Raw genomic sequence first — 17364 nt, 5'->3', positions numbered from 1 at the left:
CACAGCACGACTGATCTGTAGTTTAAGCTCTCTTAAAAAGTGATGATTGCATCAAGACTGGTCCAGTCCCAACATTTATGAATAATTAAGATAACCAAAAGAATTATTGCATTTGCTGCAACTGTTAGCAGCAGTGAATCAGTCTGGATGTGCAGCAACCTCGATTCTTGTCTCTTTAGAAGAAATAATTCAACCAAGGGGCATAAGGCAGATGGAGAGACTGAGGCAAGTTTTAGAACAGGAGTGGAAGTTTATTAAGTTTTAGAGCAGGAACCAAAGGAAGAACACTTGGAAGAGAGCCAAGTGGGCAACTTGAGAGATGCAAGTGCCTGGTTTGACCTTTGACTTGAGGTTTTATACCTGGGCGTTTCGCATATGCAGTGGCCTGCCAGCACTTGAGAGGGGCCGCACGTGCAGTATGTTTACAGAAGCTGTATGAATGCTCACTTGAAGCATTCTTTTCTTACCAGTTGAGTGTTCCTAGAGGAAAGTCATCTACCAGTTAAACTCCAACAGAAGGAATCTAATTGAGCAGATTAACACAAGCCCCCTGCGAATTGCAAAACTGAAAGAGCACAGGCTCCCTGGGGCTTCAGGAGCTATAAACACTCAACCCTAGACTCTGAAGTGGGGTCACACCCTCAAAATGCTCCCAACAACCTGCCCATCTGCATGCTCCCCAGAGGCCTTTAGCAGCAGACTACCATCCCTGTTCCATGCCCTGGGAGGGAGATAAGGGAACTCCTCCCATTTCAACATCTCACAACAGACAAAGAAATTCGCTTATCACTTGAACACGTTTCTCATTTTCGACCCACCTTAAGATAGGTGTAGAAAGTCCCTTGCAGCAGAGGCCTTATAGTACTCTTATCACATTTCAATCTTGCTCTGGTTTGAGCCAAATCTGTAGGAGGTGGTTCTATACAATGTTAGATTTACCTCATAGCTGGCAGGTTTTTATCTTAAACCAGAGTAGTTTATCGTTTCTCATTCTCTTCCAGGGCATTCTCCAAGCCCATAGAAGTTTAGTTTGCCCAATCTCACCTCAATTTCCAGAGCTCAACCAGTTCTTAAAGCTAGATCTTATTTATTAAGAGGGAAACCAAAATCTTTTGAGAAAAGATTGTACAATATCACTGTATATGTAAATATATGTAAATACATAAATACAAATGCTATTTTTGTCCAGGCTGGTCAGTTCTCCAAATAGTAAATTCATACCCCAACCACCTTCCTTATCAGGCCCTCAACTCCTCAACTCCAGGGTCACTATGTACCCATTTTAATCATCCCAAGGCCAAATGCTAGACAACTAGGGCAGCCTCTCTTCCTTAGAGCGTGTGTAATTATTCAAATTAGCTAGTCCAAAGTGGCTAATTTGAGGTCTGGAAACCTAGCTAAACCGCTGTCACTTACTCCTTCATAAGCTGTCTCCTACAATTACAACTTGTTGCTACATTGTATTCACGTGCAACTCTGTGTGGCTTTGCCTGGTGGCCTTTTCTTTTGGTTCTGTATCAAAGAGTCCTACCTTCTTCTATCCAACTGTCAGTGTGTTGGCTTCCACCATAAAAATAATCTATACACTTAAAAACACTATATACTCTAAATATTTCTTATTGAAAGTTGTAGTTTTCAACCAGAGTTCAAGAAAGGGGATCAAAGAAAGGGAATGCCCAGACCTTTCAGGGGCTGTGGGAGACAGGTTCTGTAACCACACTAATATTAGGGAATGCTTACTCAGGATTCACATAGTTCTTTAGTCCATTCATGGGACAAATAAACTTTTTTTTAACATTTCAACTTATTTTAGATACAGGGGGTATATGTTCAGATTTGTTACATGGGAATATTGTGTGAGACTGAGGTTTGGGGTAAAGATCCCATCACCCAAGTAGTGAGCATATAGGTATTTATTCAACTCATACTCTCCCTCTTTCTCCCCCAAGTAGTCTGCAGTGACTATTGTTTCCATATTTATGTCCATATATGCTTGACATTTAGCTTCCATTTCTAAATAAAAATATGCAGTATTTGGTTTTCTGTTCCTGCATTTATTTGCTTAGTTTTATGGCCTCCAATTGCTTCCATGTTGCTGCTACAAAGCACATGATTTCATTATATTTTATGGCTGCATAGTATTCTGGGATGTATATGTATCACATCTTAAAAATTCAGTCTAGCACTGATGGGCACTTAGGTTGATTCCATGTCTTTGCTATTGCAAATAATGCAGTGATGAAGAGTACATGTGTCTTTTTGTTAGAATAATTTATCTTCTTTCTTTTAGGTATATATACAGTAATGGGATTCTTAGGTAGAATGGTAGCTCTGTTTCAAATTCTTTGAGAAATATTAAAAATGCTTTCCATAATGGCTGGACTAATTTAAATTCACATCAACAGAATAAAAGCATTCCCTTTTCTCCACAGTCTTGCCAGCATCTGTTGTTTCTACTCTTTAGTAACAGCCATTCTGACTAGTGTGAAATAGTATCTCACTGTGGTTTTGATTTGCATTTCTCTGATGATCAGAGATGCCGAGCATTTTTTAAATACTTTTTGTCACCTGTATGTCTTCTTTTCGGCAGGGCCTGTTCATGTCCTTTGCCCATTTTTAATAGGTTTATTTGTTTTTTGTTTCTTGATTTAAATTCCATATAGATTGTGAATGTTAGGACTTGGGACAGATAAACTTAATAGCTTATAGTACTCACATCTTTCTGTCTTTTTTTTTTTTTTTTTTTTTTTTTTTAAAACAATTATAGTAGGAAAAGTAGGAAAGACCGATAGGAAGTCCCTAAAAAATACTCCCCATCCAGCTCAACATCATAAAGCAGAAGCAATACCACATCCTAGGTAGAATTGCAGAAATTTGCTCCAGCATACAAAATCATACAAAATTTTAAGACTATATGAGTGATTACCTGTCTTCAATTTACTTTTCCCTGCAAAACTTGGTGGCTTATGCAAGATGACAGTGGACTACTATCCATGGAATCCAAGGTCAACCTCAATGGTAGCTGTTTATTTTGAACTTTGTATCTTTACTAAAACAGACCAACAAGGCCACTGTTGAAAAAATTTGTTTTTCAATCACCATCAATGAAGAGGATCAACGATGCTTTCAATTATATGAAAAGGTCAGTAGTGTGGGTTCACTTTTCTGACAGGTGCCTAGTCTAACTCTTTTGCTCCACGTCACAGTATAGTCCCTAGAAACTGATTATTTTCATGTTTTGCAGAACAGCCTTTTAGTCTACTAAATAAATTCTATTGTGTTAAATAGCAGTGTAATTAATTATAATTGCACTGTATTAATAAATGATGACAAAGGGAAAGTAGTAAATTTGTATGCCAGAGAATGAAAGATGAACCCTAAAAAAATTTAAGGTACAGGCAATTGGATTAAGTTTTAGGGATGTAATAGTCTTGATCTATAGCATTATAGGTTAAGGAAAATTATTAAACCCTTTATTACCTGAAATTTTTTAAAAGTATAACATTTGTTGGGGTTTTGTTGGTTTTGGAGGCATCATATCCTGCCTTTGGCAATGCTTTTCTGTTCCATTATTTTGTGATTTAGAAGGGTGCCAGTTTTTACTGTGGCTCAGAGAAAAGAGGTTCAGTTGCATTCTAAGTTTTTTGTGCAATTGTGCCCCTGAACTTGCAAATTCAGTGGTATTCATTGTGACAGGAAGAATATGTGAAATCAGGGACAAATCCTGATAGGACAGGTACAAAGAGAACCCTAAGATTCTTGAGAAGGTTTAACCTTTTAAAAGCATCAGTTGGCCTACTATAGAGCCTTAGTAGAGTACCCCATCATGAGACATAATTAAACTACAGGACTAGAACTAGAAGCTCCTGAGGATGCAAGTAGGTTAGATGAACAGTTTCCCCAGAGTTTCACACCAGGTTGTAGCTATACTTTTCCATCAACCTACTCTGCATATAGTGTTTCCCATGGTCAGCTAATAGAGGAGAAAGACTTACTGCTAAGACATTCCTTGACAGTGGAAAAATGTTTTATTTCACTTTAATTTCTACGAACTAATGTTAACACAATATTTGATGAATTTACAATTCACTAGTGACAATTCTGATTTTTTTTTTTTTCAAAATTTGTAGGTACAAAGTTTTTTTCTCATTGGAAAGCAATAAAAAATTTTTAGACTTAATTTTGTAAGAGGTATTATTATATTTAACACCAAACTTTACTTGTTACTACATACATTTATTCTATTTGGACATAAGTAACTTATAAATAACGGGAAGTTATGAATGATTTATTCTTGTCAATTTTTTCCAATAGAATTCTTTCTGTTTCCATGATGACAGCCTTTCCTGGGGCTTCAGTGTTGTATTTCCATCCTTGTGTATACCCTGTAAGACCTTCTGGAATACACGAATTGAGTCTTAGATTTCTGGATGTGATTCATTAGTTATTGTGCATGCTTCCTCTTAACTGAAATAATTCCAAAATTTAAGTATACATGACAACACCTTTAGTTCCATTTTATTTATTTACTCATTTACTCAATCTTAAAATCTGAATTGAATCCTAAAAATATCAGATATCCTACCAGTAATTGGAGAAAGGAAGATAATTTATATTTTTTCCCTTAAATCCTTCTAGTGTCGTTATAGAGAGGGGAACATAAAACAATGCCGGTATGTTATTATAAGTTTATATTTATAAAGAAATGTTAAAAAATACTTTAACAGTACTAATGGGGTAATGCTAAAGGTATTTGAGCAGATATATATATATATATATATATATATATTTATTTGTTGGTTTTGAGACGGAGTCTTGCTCTGTTGCCAGGCTGCAGTGCAGTGGCGCAATCTCGGCTCACTGCAACCTCCGCCTCCCTGGCAGCTGGGGCTATAGGCATGTGCCACTAGGCTGGAGTGTAGTGGTGTGATCTCTGCTCACTGCCTCAGCATCCCAAGCAGCTAATTTTTTGTATTTTAGTTGAGATGGGGTTTCACCATGTTGGCCAGGATAACCTCAATCTCCTGATCTCGTGATCCCCCCACCTCGGCCTCCCGAAGTGCTAGGATTGTAGGCATGAGCGATGGCACCCAGCCCAGAATTTTTAAAGAATGTTAGGTGGTAAAAACAAAGTAAGGAAACTATTTTTGATGGTAAAAACAAAGTAAGGAAGCTCTTTTAAATGGATGATATAAATTTAACTCTAATAGTTCTTTCCATATATTTAATGGCATTTAAACTACACTATAATGCTTTGCATTTATTATTGTTTTTTATTTTTAATAAGTGAGAAAACTGAGGTTCTCTATGTTTTGCTAACTGACTTGAATTTACTCAGCCGATGTGTTATAAAGTTTTCTAGAGAAACCACAGCTGGATAGTAGTTTAAGTAGTAAAAGCAGGTATTATTTGGAGATATTGCAAGAAGGGAAAAGATACCTCAGTATAGAAGTAGGTATAATTCTGAATATAGCATGCACAAGTGGGAATTTATATCAAGGAGAGGGTTGATGGATAGAAAATTTCTAGGAGGAAGCATCAACTCTAAGGACAGATTCTAGCTAAGCCATTACTAAGATTCTTATTGAAGTCAAGCCAGAGTGATTAGATGTCACCTGGGTGATGCTGGAACATGAGGAGCCCATCAGATGTCAGGATGATAAGATAAATAGGATAGAGATTCCTGGTAAGTTTGGATTTTACGAGGATGTGCACAGATGGGTCCAGGAGAAGTTACAGGAGCCTAACCAAAATTTGGTCAATGAAGAATCTTTATCAGAAGAGAATATTTGAATTCTGGTTATAAGCCAAAAAATAGATCATGTACAAAAACATGGAGACTTCAGAAATCAGAAAAAATGGTGAGAATAACAAGTTTTTTTAAAATGAAACATTCCAAATATTTCAATCTAACAATATTATTGAGTATGTTACTAATTCACACAGTTCTTATTAGATGAATAAATTCTACAGGAAGGCATCTGAAAATATAACCTAATTATTTGATTACATGTCATTAAATACAGCCTTAAAGGTCTACACAAGTTGTTAACAACTTATTTTTCCCTGGCCATTTTACATTAGGAAAAGTAAGTTATATGCAGCCCTAGTCTTTGTAGGAAAGGAGGAAGATGTGGTGGTAGGGGGAGGTCATTACTTCTTAGTGAACCAAACTCAGAATTGGTTTGAGAATGAAAATCATATGTTCTGTGTAAAAGACAAGGTGATTCCAATACACTTCCACCTACATTTTACATTTTACAAAATTATCTTAATTGTGAAACCACCAGATAATATGATTATTTTAGGTCCTATTTAAATAGCATTTGCAAAATAACTGTTATGAAGTTCTCCAGAGTTATAATCATATTTAAAAATAAATATAAGGTTCATATATTGAGAAAAGATAATATAAATTTGTGGCATTTGTAGAATTGCCTTAAAATATTCCATAAAATGGAAAATACAGGAAAAATAGATGGAATTCCTATCTCATAAGTCAGTTAAAGTGAACTCACAGAATCTACTTTCCAATATACTTGGGGAATAAGTCCATATTGAATTTGTCAATTTCATTTTGCATTTATGTTGCTTGACTAATGCATTCACAAAATTTGTTTGGGGTTACTTTGCACCCAGACAATTTCTCTTGGAGCTCCTCATTCAAATCACTGTGAGAGTTATCTTTAGCCTGCCAAAATGTTATTTCAGCCCTGTAAATTACATTTACACTCTTCAGTTACTTTCTTTGTCTTCTGAATTCATTTTTTAAGTGAATTAAGCCACTAGAATAAGAATAAAAAGGTAACTTTAAAAAAAAAAAGTAACTTCGAGCTGAAATAAAATATCCCTATATAATTGTGTAAAAAAATGCTGTAATTATATTCAAACGATCACCTTTTAGTAGTCCCTTAAGTTAGCCATGTGATTGGATCGTTTCTCTGATCTACCAACTATCCAACTATTCCATTTCCCCTCATATCCCAGTAGAATTGATGCTGCCATTATCAGAGTAATTTCCACAACTGTTAAAAGCCTTATATAAGCAGAAATAGTATTTTTGAAAATAGACTATTATTTTTCATACATCCTTTTTAAAGACGTGTTAATGTGTTGTTTCATTGGTTACTCTTTATTTTTTTTGCTTTATTTTGCTCACTATATTTTATGCTGACTGACCTCACTAGGGAAATTTAAAATGCTGCATATTCTTTAAAATTCTTTGTTTTCTGCTGAGTATCAGGGCAACTATAATTTCAGCTTATTATTGAAAACACTATGCAAACTTTTAGGACATCATCACCATCATAATGGCAGCATGAGAAAATAAAAGTTATTCAAAATGTGGTGAGTTCTATTCATTCTTAAAGTGTTTTTACCAAAATACTGCAAGATACAAATTACATAAAGTGACCTACTCTACAATTAAATAAGTTTATGACATTCTTGACTTTAAAGAACCCTAATTAATACTAATAGATATAAGAATAGAACTGGATATTTATGTGGGATCTATGTATCCCAATGTTGTGAATATTTGAATGTATCCAATTTATGACCCCCTAAATATTACTGAAATTTCTACAAGTACTACACTTTCTCTTATTTAATATTATATCTTCCCTGTGTAAAATAAATAATTCAGAGTGACATTTGCAAGATGGCAGAATAGGAGATGCACATCTCCAACAAAAATAAACTAGAAACTATTCAAATACAAGCGTACCATCCTAAGTTAATCAGAACTGAATTAATCAGAACTCGGGGAGAACCCCTGGGCCCAGCATCAAGAGAACCCATAACCAGTTAAGGAAAAGATCATTTAAGTTGGTGCTGACCCTCCTCTGAGCCAGCATATCACTACTCATAATTTCCTTTGTTCCATGGTTTCAAAGGTGAGAAAAGGGAATAGGAAATAACATTCGAGCTCTGCCTCAGTCTGGAAATCTTCATGGGAAGCCCACAGCAGCCCTATATCACAGGAACCATTGGAAATACTAGGAGAGTTGAACCTCTTGCACTGTATAAAGAAAAAGAACAGAGTTCTGAGTGCAGCAACTGGTGCAGAGATATCGGTAGCTACTCTGCATTCTGATCAGCAGGAGCACCACATCGAAAGGACAGGCTGATGCCATGGTCCTGCTGGGGGCACAATCTGTGGAAAGGCCTCAATCCCTGGCATAATTTTTCACACAGCCAAGATGCTTGCATGGAGCCTGGGCTAGAAACAACTAAAAGGTTTGAATTAAGTTTTGGTGGCTGCTTTTCTCCACACTGGAAAAACAACAACAAAAAAATGTCGGGGCAGCAATTTAGTTCCAGGGCAGTGTTCAAGTTCCAGTGCTTACTGTAAATCTTCTCAGACCAGAAAAGAGTAGCGGGGCAGTGAGTTGGCTCTAAGGAAGTATTTTAGTTCTAATGCTCACTATAAGTCTCCCCCAGAACAAGAAGAAATAGAAAGCTAGTGCTTAAGTTCCAATACTAAGTAATAAAGGTCTAACACCACCAATGAACACCTGCAAAACCTGGAAAAGGTAGTGGTTTCCTTAAAGTGCAGGCATCAGTGTAAAAACACAAAGAATTTATAAACTAACAGAGCTCCAGCAAGGGACCCGGAAGAATTGAATAGCATTACAAACATTAAAAAGATAATTCAGAATTATCCTCTTAAAGAAGTTCAGGACATCATAAGAAAATGCAAATAAATTATATAAAATATTAAAGGAAATTTAGAAAACAATTCAGGAACAAAATAAATACGAGAAATGAAACAAATATATATAATCCTATAAACAAATAATACATTAACTGAACACAAAAACTTATTAGAAAGCCTCAACAGTAGAATTGATCAAACATAGGAAATAATTCATTAACTTAAAACATATAAAATTATCCAATCAGAGAAACAAAAAGAAAAAAGGAAAAGAGGATAAAGAAGGCCTGTGAGAATCATGGACACCATCAAATAAGCTAATCTCCACATAATAAGAATCCCCAAAGGAGACAAGAGAGAAAAGAGCCTATAAAGCATATTTAAAGAAATAATGTCTGAAGAGTCCCCAAATCTGAAGGCAGACTTCCCCATACAGGTATAGGAAGTGTAGAGGTCACTAATAAAATTCAATCCAAAGAGGAAATCCCCAAGGTATATCATAATCAAATCAGCAAAATTCAAAAGCAAAGAAAGAGTACTCAAATTAGCAACAGAAAAGAAATGTTACATTCAATGTAACTCCAATACGGCTTTCAGCAATTTCTCAGGAAAAACCTGGCAGGTAAGGAGAAAATACAATGCTGTACTCAACATATTGAAAGCAAAAAATTGCCAACCAAACTATACAACATTTAGCAGGGTTATCCTTCAAACATGAAGGCAAGATAAAGACTTTCTCAGACAAACAAAACTGAGGGAATTTGACAACACCAGATTTCTCTTACAAGAAATATTAACAGGATTTCATCAATATGTAAGAAATGGATGCTAACATATAACAACCCAAATTCCCATCAGTGATAGACTGGACAAAGAAAATGTGGTACGTATACACCATGGAATACTACGTAGACATAAAAAACGACGAGTTTGCATCCTTTGTAGGGACTTGGATGAATCTGGAAACCATCATTCTCAGCAAACTGACACAAGAACAGAAAACCAAACACCACATGTTCTCATAGGTGGGTGTTGAACAATGAGAACACTCAGGTAGAGAAGCATCACACACTGGGGGCAGTTGGGGGGGTGTAGGGGAGGGTCAGCGGGAGGTGGGGAGGGTTGGGAGGGTGGGGAGGAATAACATGGGGAGAGATACCAGATATAGTATGCACCTGAAGTAAAATAAAAAAAGAAATCATCTGAAGGTATTAAACTCACTAGTAAAATAAAAAAGACAAATTTAGGATATTCTAATACTGTAATTGGAGGAATTAAAATGCTAATATTGTCAGTGTAAAGATTAAACAATTAAAATTAATAATAACTTCAACTCGCTATAAGATAAGAAACATTTTAAAAAATACATTTATTCAGCATCATGATTAGACTATTACATTTAGCGATCAACAGCACTGGTGCAAAAAAAATCTACACTAAAACCCTTTGTTGGAATGCTTTACACTTTCCACAGAACAGAAACTAAAATCACCTGTTATACAATTAGTCACAAATGTAGTCCCTGAGTTTTTTGCCCAAACACATGAGTATTTGTCTAAATCATGTCTTCTTTGTAGCAGCTAGGCCCTGCTGCCACCGTGCTTGGCTGAGTTCACAAATCTGTTGTAACCTGTAGCATCCTTGTCACTTCTCTGGCTCTCTTCTTTGGCTAGGCTTTGTTTCCTAATTAAAATCTTCTGCCTCTGCCATAGCTACTGCTGCTACTGGAACTGCCACAGCAATCTTGGTTTTGTGGTTTGGCTAAGTATTGGCTGCCACCACCACAGGGGCCAGAGCTTCTGCCTCCAAAGTTTCCTCCCTTCATGGGTCCAAAATTTGAAGACTGATTGTTGTAATTGCCAAAATCATTGTAGCTTCCACCACCTCCAAAATTGCTTCCATCATTACCAAATGCACTATAACCACCCTCACTGCCACCATATCCACCACCACCACGGCTGCCACCAAAACCACCATGACCACTGAAGTTTCCTCCACGACCAAAGTTGTCATTCCTACCAAAATCACCTACATGACCACCACCAAAAGTTTCCAGAGCCACTTCAACCTCTTTGGCTGGATGAAGCACCAGCCATCTCTTGCTTTACCAGGGCTTTCCTACCTTACAGTTGTGGCCATTCACAGTATAATATTTCTGACTGACAATCTTATCCATAGACTCATGGTTGTCAAAGGTCACAATGGCAAAGCCCCTTTTCTTGTCACTGCCTTGGTCAGTCATGATTTCAATCACTTCAATTTTTCCATGTTCAAAATCTCTTAGGTGGTATTCTTCAGTGTCTTCTTTAATGCCACCAAAAAATAACTTTTTCACAGTTAAGTGGGCACCTGGTCTTTGAGAATTTTTTCTTGAGACAGCTCTCTTTGGTTTCATAACTCTTCCATCCACTTTGTGTGGCCTTGCATTCATAGCTTCATCTACCTCCTCCACAGTGGCATACGTGAGGAACCCAAAGTCCCTGGAGCACTTGGTGTTTGGATCTCTCATTACTACACAGTCCATGAGCATTCCCCATTGTTCAAAATGACTCCTCAGGCTCTCATCAGTTGTCTCAGAGCTCAACCTTCCAATGAAGAGCTTCCTCAGCTGTTCTGGCTCTTCAGGAGACTCTGACTTAGACATGATCACAGGGAGAAGAGAGACTTTAATGATGCTTCTTCAGCGGCATCCACAGGTAGAAACAGAAACATAAAATTTAAACTGAAACATTAATAAGTTAAAATGTGTAGGAGGAGCTGTGTTAAAATGTAGATTTTTTTGTTACTTTTCTTTTTTTTTTGAGACGGAGTTTCACTCTTGTTACCCAGGCTGGAGTGCAATGGCGCGATCTCGGCTCACTGCAACCTCCGCCTCCTGGGTTCAGGCAATTCTCCTGCCTCAGCCTCCTGAGTAGCTGGGATTACAGGCACGCGCCACCATGCCCAGCTAATTTTTTGTATTTTTATAGTAGAGACGGGGTTTCACCATGTTGACCAGGATGGTCTCGATCTCTTGACCTCGTGATCCACCCGCCTCGGCCTCCCAAAGTGCTGGGATTACAGGCTTGAGCCACCGCGCCTGGCTTTTTTTGTTACTTTTCTTTATGCTCAAAGCTAAGTCATTATCCCTTTAAAATAACCTGTTGTAACTAAAATATGTTTTGTAAGTTTCTTTGTAACCACAAAGCTAAAACTTACAGTAGATATAACACTAAAAGTAAACAGCACTGGCACAGAGTCAAAATGCAGTACTAGAGAAAATCATATAAGCTCAGAGAAAAAAAGAAATGAAGGAGCTACAAGAAAACCAGGAAACAAAAACCAAAACGGCAATACTGTACCACTGCTCATTAATAACAATCATGCATGTAAATAGATTAAAATAATCAATTCAAAGGCATAGGGTGACTGAATAAATATAAACAAGGCACAAATATATGCTGTCTACAAGAAACTCACTTCACATATATTGACATGCACAGACTGAAAGTGAAGAGACAAAAAAGATATTTCATGCAAACGAAAACCTAAAAGAGCAGGAGTAGCTATACTGAGGAAGGAGACCCAGGCATCTGGGATTCCCTCCCCCTCTGTCATCCACAGTGCATCTCAATAGAAGGAGAACAAGCCAGCTGGCTCCTCCTGAATCTCCTTCCTGTAGGTGGCAGGCTTGGTCTTGGGGAAACTCTTCGGAAGGCACTGTTTTTACTTAAAACAAGATCAAACCAGAAACCTTTTCGCATGTGAGTCCTAAAACTATAAGCCGGAAACCCTTTCTTTCATATGTGATTCCTGAAGCTGTGAACCGAAACTCTTTTCATATGTGATTCCTGAAGATGTAAACTGAAACCCTTTTCATATGTGATTCCTGAGGCTGTAAACCTAAGATTCTCCCATGTGTAATATTTAAAGTATAAGCCTATATAAAGGCAAAACTTTTCTTTGTTAGACGAGCTGAATTTGGGTAAATTATTCCTCAGCTCCCCACTGTAATAAACTCTTTCCTTCTTCATTCCGTGTTTGAGAGATCCATTTCCCACAGCCACTCCTGCTGCAATACCAATATCAGATAAAATAGATTTTATGTCAACAAGAGTAAAATATACAAAGAATCCCATTATATAATGATAAAGTTGTCAATACAGCCAAAGGATTAACAATGGCTAAATTATATATACTCAACACCAGAGCACTCAAATATATAAAACAAATATTAATAGACCTAAAGAAAAATGTTGACTGCACTATATTAGCAGGAAACTTCAATACCCAACTTCAGCAATGGACAGACCACCCAGACAGAAAATCAACAATAATAAAAAAATTAGAGTTAAACTGCATGATAGACAAAATGGACCTGACAGACATTTACAGAAAATTCCATCTGACAGCTGCAGAATACACCTTTCAACATCATGTGAAATATTCCCCAAGATAGGTCATATACTAGGTAAAAAACAACTCCTAAAAATTTTTTAAAAATCAAAATTGTATTGAATATGTTCTCTGACTTCAGTGAAATAAAACTAGGAATCGATGACAAGGAACAATGAAAACTGTAAAAATTTTTGAAAATAAAACATGTTCCCAAACAACAAATAGAATATAAAATAAATTTAAAAGAAATTTTAAAAATTCCACGAAACAAATAAAAATGGGAACATGACATACCAGATGAGATATAGCAAAAGCAGTTCTAAGTGGAAGTTCATAGCAATAAACACATCAAAAAGTTAGAAGGACTTCAAATAAACAGCCAGTGATGCACTTCAAGGAAATAGAAAAGCAAGGAAAAAAATCTATAATTAATAGAAGAAAAGAAATAAGATCAAAGTAGAAAGAAGTGAAATTAAGACTGCAAAATACAAAAGAATAACAAAATAAGATTTTTAAAAAACATTTAAAAAATGGACAAACTGTTATTAGATTAGGAAGAGAGAACACATAAATTCAGAGGCAAAAAGAAGACATTACAAATTATATCAAAAAGATAGAAGGGATCTTTACAGACTACTATAAACAACTGTATTGAAAAACTTAGAAGAAATGGACAAGTTCCTAAACATATGTAATCTACCAAAATTGAATCATGAAAAAAGAAATAGAAAACTTGAAGAGACCATTAATAAGTAATGAGATTGTAGCAGTATTAAAAAGTCACCTATCAAAGGCAAAACCAAGGATCTAATGGATTCACTGCTGAATTCTACCAAACATTTAAATACTAAATAAAACTAATACTACTAAAACTCTCCAAACAAATTACACAGGAGGGAAAACCAAAATTTATTCTATGAGGCCAGCATTACTCTGATACCAAAATAAAACAAGGAAAAGTACACACAAAAACAACCTAAAGGCCAATATCACTAAAGAACAAAGAAGCAAAACTCCTCAACAAAATAATACAAAAACAAATTTAAGAACACAAATAAAAGAATCATTTATCATAATCAAGTGGGATTCATCCCAGTAATGCAAGAATGGCTCAACATATGCAAATCAATAACCTAAACACATCACATCAACAGAATTTTTTAAAATACAACTAATTCAAAAGATGTTGAAAAAGACTTTGAATAAAATTTGACGTTCCTTCATGATAAAAACTCTCAACAAAGTGGTTATAGAAGAAACGTGCCTCAAAACAACAAAGGTCATCTATGACAAACCCAAAACAAATATGGGGGAAAAAGTGAAAAGTCTCTAAGTTCTGGAAGGAGACAAAGATGACCACTTTCACCACTTTTATTCAATATGGTACTAGAAGTCATAGCCAGAACAATAAAACAATAAACAAAGGATATCCAAATTAGAAAGGAAGAAGTCAAGGTCAAGTTATCCTTATTCAAAGGTGACATGATCCTATATTTAGAAAAATCTGAAAACTCCATCAAATAAATGTCAGAACTGTTAGACATTTCAGTAAATTTTCAAGATACAAAATCAGCATGCAAAATTCAGTAACAATTCTATGTGCCAACAGTGAAAAACCTGAAAATGAAATCAAGAATTCAATCACATTTATTACAACAATCAAAATAAAATACTTAGAAATAAATTTAACCAAAGAAGTATTTCTACAATGAAAACTAAAAATTTCTGATGAAAGAAATTAAAAAGAACACACTATAAAAATAGACAGATATTCCACGCTCCTGAATTAGAATATTTAATATTGTTAAAATGTCCATACTGCACAAAGCAATCTACAGATTCAATGTAACTACTATCAAAATACCAATGATATTCCTCACAGAGATAGGAAAAACAATCCTAAAATTCACATGGAAACACAAAAGATCCCAAATAGAAAAAGCAATACTGAGCAAAAGAACAAAGCTGGAGACATCACACTATCAGACTTCAAAATATAGTACAAAGCTTTAGTAATTAAAATAGCATGGTATTGTCATAAAAACAGATACATAGACTGACGAATCAGAGTAGAGAACCTTCGATAAATTCATTCCTTTACAGCTAACTCATTCTTGACAAAGGCGCCAAGAACACACACCAAGGAAAGGACATTCTAATAAGTTGGTGCTAGGAAAACGAAATATCCATATGCAGGGGAATGAAACTGGACCCCTATCTCTCATCATATACAAAAATCAACTCAAAGTGGATTAAATACTTAAAGGTAAGGCCTGATACTTAGGACATTAGTCTGGGTAAGATTTTGGAGTGTAACCAGAGCAACTGCAGCCAGATTCCCTGGTTCCCTCCCCAGGAGTTCAACCCAGGCTGCGTGGGTTAAAAACCAGGAGTCCTAACCACTATGCCGTCACAGAAATGGAGTAGCTATAGTGGGAACTTAGGCTCTTGGCCTTCCTAACCCCGAAGAATGGGGAAAGGGGCATCTTCAGCAGCATGGCGAGTTTTACAGCTTAAATAGAACTCGAGTACCCAAAGAGTGTGTAATAGTGCAGTTTATTAGGTAGAGTGAAAGGACAGCTCCCACGCTGTCTTGAAAGGGGATCCGGAAAGGATTCCAGCCCAGGCTGGGGTGACTAGAGTTTCTACCCCTGAGTTATTCCCTCTCCATTCATGTTCTCTTCCAATGAGAGGGGTGCTTTCAAACTTCCTCTGGATTAATTGATCTTTGACTCCACTACCAGACTGCCTACTGTTTTTGTACAAGTGTACAAAGAATGCTCAACATAAATAATCATCAGGAAAATGCAAATCAAAACCAAAATGAGATATACTCTTAGCCCATTAAAAATAGCTATCGTCAAAAAGATTAAAAAATTCAAGCAGGGTGTGATGGCTCACACCTGTAATCCTAGCACTTTGGGATGCCTAGGCGGGCAGATCACCTGAGGTCAAGAGTTTGAGACCAGCCTGACCAACATTGGGAAACCCTGTCTCTATTAAAAATACAAACATTACCGGGTGTGGTGGTGTGCGCCTGTAATCCCGGCTACTCAGGAGGCTGAGACAAGAGAATCACTTGAACCTGGCAGGCAGAGGTTGCAGTGAGCCAAGACTGCGCCATTGCAGTCCAGCCTGGGTGACAGAGAAAGACTCCATCTCAGAAAAATAAATAAATAAATAAATAAATAAATTCTGGCAAGAATGCAGAGAAAGGGGGGGTGCTAGTACATTGTTGGTGGGACTATACGTTGGAGTAACAATTAAAAATGGCATAGGGTTCCTCAGAACACTAAAAGTAGATCTACTATGTGATTCAACAATCACATTGCTAGGTATATATCAAAAAGTAACGAAATTATATCAAAGAGGTATATGTACACTTGTATTGATTGTAGCACTATTCATAATAGCGGAGATGGAATCAATCTAAGTGTTCATTAGTGGATGAATGGCATATATGGATATATATACCTCATTTTCATTGTGATAGATATAGATACACACACACACACACACACACACACACACACACACACACATAGGCACACACACACGAATATTATTTAGCCATAAAAAGAATGAGTATTATTTGCAACAACACAGAACTGGAGAGCATTATGTTAAATGAAAAAAGCTAGACACAGAAAGACATACATCACATGTTCTAGCTCATTTGTGAGACCAAAAAAAAACAAAAAACATTTTCATGAAGATAGAGTGTAGAGAATACTAGAGCCTGGGAAAAGTAGAAGAGAGAGAGCAATGAAGAGAAGTTGGTAAATAGAAACAAAACTACAATTAGGTAGAAAGAAAATTCTATTGTTCAATACTACAATAAGGTTATGATACTTAATCATTTATGCATATTTGAAAGTAGCTAGAATAAATATTTAGGAATGTCATCAACACAAAGTAATGATAGTAAGAGGTGATGGATGTCCTAATTACTCTGTTTTGATCATAGTACACTGTATAAATGTGTCAAACTATCACATGTACTCCATAAATATGTACATTAGTATTACTAAAATAAAGAAGAAAAATTCAAAGCTGATTGATCGCTTCCTATGAAATTTATCTTTCAATTAATATTTCAAGTAATTTTACTCAAGAAATGGGTTAGAGTTGCCACTCTTTCCTCAACAATTAATACTATATTATGTCCATAGCAGAAACATTTTAATTCATTATTTAATGAAATATTAGTAAATGAGAGAGAGATAGAATTTGGGGCATTTTTGAAGGAGTCAATTGGTCAAGTTATGACAATATTTTTTATTTAATAACAGCACATTTGAGGATCACTTCAAAGACAAATTAAAGTGGAA

The 17364-nt window shown here is 36.0% G+C and overlaps 1 pseudogene; it reads right to left on the bottom strand.

Annotated features, from left to right (window-relative positions):
- Window positions 1-9998: 9998 nt before the first annotated feature.
- On the bottom strand, window positions 9999-11300 carry LOC108311355 (annotated as a pseudogene).
- Window positions 11301-17364: the final 6064 nt, after the last annotated feature.

The sequence above is a fragment of the Cebus imitator genome, unplaced genomic scaffold (assembly GCF_001604975.1).
Source record: "Cebus imitator isolate Cc_AM_T3 unplaced genomic scaffold, Cebus_imitator-1.0 Scaffold114, whole genome shotgun sequence".
Taxonomy (NCBI): Eukaryota; Metazoa; Chordata; class Mammalia; order Primates; family Cebidae; genus Cebus; species Cebus imitator.
This window is presented reverse-complemented; position numbering and strand designations above follow the sequence as displayed.